The sequence below is a fragment of the Salvia hispanica genome, chromosome 4 (assembly GCF_023119035.1).
Source record: "Salvia hispanica cultivar TCC Black 2014 chromosome 4, UniMelb_Shisp_WGS_1.0, whole genome shotgun sequence".
Taxonomy (NCBI): domain Eukaryota; kingdom Viridiplantae; phylum Streptophyta; class Magnoliopsida; order Lamiales; family Lamiaceae; genus Salvia; species Salvia hispanica.
Window position 1 is genome coordinate 28,948,107 of NC_062968.1, and position 4,700 is coordinate 28,952,806.

At 34.7% G+C, this 4,700-nt stretch overlaps 1 long non-coding RNA gene across 2 annotated transcripts; it reads left to right on the forward strand.

The window, feature by feature from the left end:
- Positions 1 to 573: 573 nt before the first annotated feature.
- Positions 574 to 3,891, forward strand: LOC125185600. 2 transcript variants are annotated; one of them, XR_007170193.1, is made up of 9 exons: positions 574 to 1,038; positions 1,697 to 1,790; positions 1,864 to 1,923; positions 2,054 to 2,106; positions 2,595 to 2,690; positions 2,881 to 2,959; positions 3,033 to 3,262; positions 3,338 to 3,430; positions 3,614 to 3,891. It is a non-coding gene; the product is annotated as an uncharacterized LOC125185600 (long non-coding RNA). The 2 variants fall into 2 exon arrangements; XR_007170192.1 differs by lacking the exon at positions 2,054 to 2,106.
- Positions 3,892 to 4,700: the final 809 nt, after the last annotated feature.

A 4,700-nucleotide genomic window follows, 5' to 3' on the forward strand; every position in this document is an offset into this window, starting at 1 on the left:
TTTTTATCATGAAATATCGCAAATATGCATCCTACATTATTCAAAGAACATTTTTGCAGTTCAATTTTTAATTTTTTTTATAGATTATTTATTTCATTTTCAAAATTTGAAAACAAAACCATCTAATATTTCAAGCTCTATCACTAAAAAAAAAGCCAGTTTGCAAGCACAAATTTGCAAGCACATATGGTGCTTGCAAAATCTGGCAGAATTGCGACAAAAAGCGACCAAATTGCAAAAATAGATGGTTGCAAATAAGTTGCGACAATTTCTCCGAGCAAACTAATTATGCTTGCTAATTTGCGAGCACACGGTGCTAGCAAATTAATATTTGGTCGCAATCCCCGACAAAATGCGAGTAAACTAATCGTGCTTGCAATTTGGTCGCTGTTTAGCTAGCACACTTTATAGTGCTTGCAAATGTGCTCGCAAATTTGCTAGCACACTTTATAGTGCTCACAAAATATTAGATCTAATCCTGATTGTACCTGCTCCATCTCTCATTCTTTCCCATTCCCATTTCTTCTTTCTTCTCTTTTCTTCCTTTCTCCACTCGTTCTCCACTCATTCTCCTTTCTCTTCTTTTTCTCCAATCTCTTTATCTAAACAAAAAACCCTAAATCTCCACCATGAATCCCGCATAGTTGCCAAAATCTAAGGTGCTTTTCTATTCCAGTTTGTTTCGTCTTCGATTTGGTAGATCCACAAGTGTTTTCATCGGGAATTCTGTTTAAATTTTTTATTTTGAAGCGCGAGTTCCGTGATTTCATCAGCAGATCCGTGAGCTTTTGTGATTCTATTTTAATTTTTTGAAGCGTGATTCTGTTTAATTTTTTGATTTCGTATGCATGCACGTCTGCCGTCGGGATTCCGTTGCGTTGTTCGCATATTAGCCGTTGCTGCCGGGATTCCGCCGCGCTGCTACCCCTCTTCCTCTCCGCCGTCGCTGCGCATTCTTCCTCTGTCGCTCGGCATTCTTCCTCTGTCGCTCGACCACTTCAATTCGTCCAAAGTCAGAAACATCTCATGGAAACCTAGGTACTGATCTTCTTCCTATGTGCCGCCCGACCTCTTTTACCATTTTTTTATATTTGCTGTCAGCTACATTTGTGTGATTGAGAACTCCTTTCAGTCTTACCTTTTAGATTTCTGGAAATTGAGTTGATCTAAGCTTTCATTTTACAACAGATAGCTTCGCAATCGCTGCTTGAAACCTGGTTTTTCTCTGTGAAATATTGCTTTACCAATCAATAATTGGAAGTGTTGAAGCAATCACCCTCGGAATAGGGAAACGACACTTAGACTGTGTTATGAGTCTATTCTTACTCTTCATTTTCAGGCGCGCATAAACTAATTTAGCTAAACGTCGTTTTATTGCAATCATATGCATACTAGTTTGTTTTGTGATTGTTAATCAGATACTGATGAATTTTGGTATTGCGTTGTTGTTCGCTTTCATTTTAGTATTGTGATGTATGATTGCTGCCTGCCAAAATTGCTTCCACACACATGTATTCAAGCTTGATGCTCTAGTCTCACGCATCTGGTTCAAATATTTATCGATCGTTGTGAATATCTATAGCATATGTTGTTGATTATTACTCTACAATTTTCCCTTCTGATATTAATAGGTACTGTATATATTTTTCATTAAATGTTTTCTTATTTTGCAACTTCTTCTGGATGTTTCTCTTAGGATCTCATTCCACTGCTGGGGCAGACTCGAATGCTGTAGTTTTTGATAGATCATCAGCCAAGTAGTATCTACTCTCACTGGCCACTCAAAGAAGGTTGGTACTGAACATTGTCTTGTTTGGACTCTTTCATGAAGATGGATAAAAACATTCTTTGGTTCTTCTCTAGGTTACAAGAGTCAAATTTGCTGCAGAAGGTGAATTAGTGGTTACTAGCTCTGCTGATAAGGTAATAGCTACCATGATTTCAGCCCATTTTAATCTCTTTTAATACAGCTTTATATTGGTACAATTTAGCTCATTGTTTCTCTCTTGTTTCCCTCCTATTTAATTATTCTATTACTCTTGTGTTTTGTTAGTTGTTCGTTGCTAACTTTCTCTGAGCATTTGATGCAAACTTCTCTCCTTTTAGGTGACTTAACATTACTCAACTCTGGTTATATTATTTGCTCTTATAATTATTTTTATCATAATAATGATTTGAAAGTATTTCAAATACTGTGGGAGAGAGCACTAATAATCACTTCTCTCCTTTTCTTGTTAGGCATGAACTCTGTTATCCATTAATTTAACTGTCAGAATATTTGTAACATCTTTTGGTCGAATTAGGTTCTTTTATGTCAGTTTGGAACAATGGAGTGCTTATGGTTTTCCAATAGTCAAATGGTGTATGCTGTCCACTTGTTTATTGAGCTTGAAACTATGACAAGACCTTGGAGATGGAATTCTTTTTGATGATGATGTATTGAAATTTGAAACTGTATCCACCTTAATCACAATGAAACTATATCCTCTATTGATAGCTTTCATTTTTTGAAGATTAAGCTATGTTTTATGGATATTGGTGAATTTGCATAATGTTTCATATGTATTAATATATCTTTTTGTTGTTGGACATAGGTTTGTGGTAGAATTGTAGTTGATTTGTCGCTGCAGATCCCCCTCCTCCCCTGCCTCTATCGCCGCTCCCCTCAGCTCTTCCCGACCCTACTCGTGGTATTAATCTTTTATTTGCATAATGTATAAAGGAAGATCCCTGTAACGGATTGGGTTTATTACATATATTCTTCTACTGATAGCTTTCATTTTGTGAAGATTAAGTTATGTTTTATGCTTCTATTTGGATATTGGTGAATTTGCATAATGTTTCATAAGTATTAATATATCTTTTTGTTGTTGGACATAGGTTTGTGGTAGAATTGTAGCTGATCTGTCGCTGCTGGACGTGTTTTACTTGTATCAGGCTCCAATCACCCCAATCCCATGTAAGAAAAAATATAACATCATTTGCTCAGCTCTGGAACTCTGCATAACTTATGTTTATGCTTGAACTTATAGTTAAATGCCTAGAGGAGGATTTACCGGACGACTTAGAGGAGCCTCATCCTGTGGCACACCTCTTAAGGAACTAGAGGACGTTCCTCCCGAGCTAGAGAAACTCTTCACACTTTTTAACGCAGTCGAAGGGGAAGAAGAAGGGGAAGAAGAAATGGAAGAAGGCGAAGAAGAAAGGAAAGAAGGGGGTGATGACATCCTGTGTTGCATTTGATGTAACAGCCAAAAAAATGGTAAGAATTGTATTTTCCAGTTTCAATTGTTTACATTTTTAATTATTGTTAAATTTTTATTGAAATTCTTTGCAGGGAAAGCTCCCTCCATTTTGGGACCTATTTCTCAAGACTCATAGGCTAAAGGACTCACACGAGTTATGTTCACAAGAAGCCAAAGAAATTGAGGTAATTTGCTGATTGTGTTTTACTTGAGATTGTCGTGTGGAAAGAAAATTTAGACCCTCAAAATCTCTACTTTTAGATATTCAGTTGATCTATAGAAATTTTACTTCTTTGTAGATAGAATTAATAGGATTCTGCCTGATGATTCAGTTGATGCCTGACTTGCTTGAGTTTTACTTCTTTCAGTTCATGAGATCTCATGAGATTTCTCAAGCAACGACTACAGCCTTTGCATCAAGAGATCGCAGAATTGTGGGAACTCGTAAATGTCCTTATTCAGCAAGTCCAAGGAAGAGTGGCTAAATAGATTTGAACTAAATTGTGGGAGATTTCATGTTTATGATGGGATGCAAAATACAGTTAGTATTTGTTTGAACTAATCTTGTTTAATCTGAAAAATGGATTGAATTGAAGTGTGAAATAATATTTTGTTTTGTATCTATATAAAATTTGAATTTTCGTCATTCTATTGAATTATTTCATATTATGATTTGAAAAAATAAATCCTAATATTAATTTTTAAAAAAATTACAAAAATTTAACAGAAAAATATTTTAGAATAAATGTTGAACAGCAAGCACAGTGGTACTTGCAAATTGAAGTCAGAAAATGCAATTATTTTTTGCGAGCACAGTGAATGCTCGCTAAAGTTGAATATGGCGACAACCTTGAGGAAGTTTTGCGAGCAAAAAATGCTTGCAATGTACTAATTTGACTGTTAGATTTTGCAAGCAACTTTGCGAGCACTAGTTAATGTGGTTGTAAATTTTTAAGCATGTGCTTGCAAATGTGCTCGCAAATTTTGCTACGAACGAAATGGGAAGCACCTTTCTTGCTTGCAAAGTGCTTGCAAAATGACTATTTTGCAAGCATATATGCTTATTTGCAAGCATTTTGATGCTTGCAAAACAACTTTTTTTTTTTTAGTATATGTATTATTTAATGAAAAATTTTAAACTTTTTTATTTGGTACTACGCTGTAAGGAAATGCTATGCTAGAGTATATTATATGACCATTACTCCATTTAATACAATTTTTTAATTTGTTTACATGTTTAATTGAATTCTATACATTAAAATTTATTATTATTATTTTTTATTTTTTCAGTTTTTGAAAATACTTTTAATTGTACATCATAGTGTTGCATTCTATTTCATTACAACTACACTTTTTGAAAAATTTATTATTTAATTACAATGTTGCATTCTATTTCATTACAACTACACTAAGGGTCCGTTCGCTTTCCCTGTAATGGCCATATAAGCCCTCAAA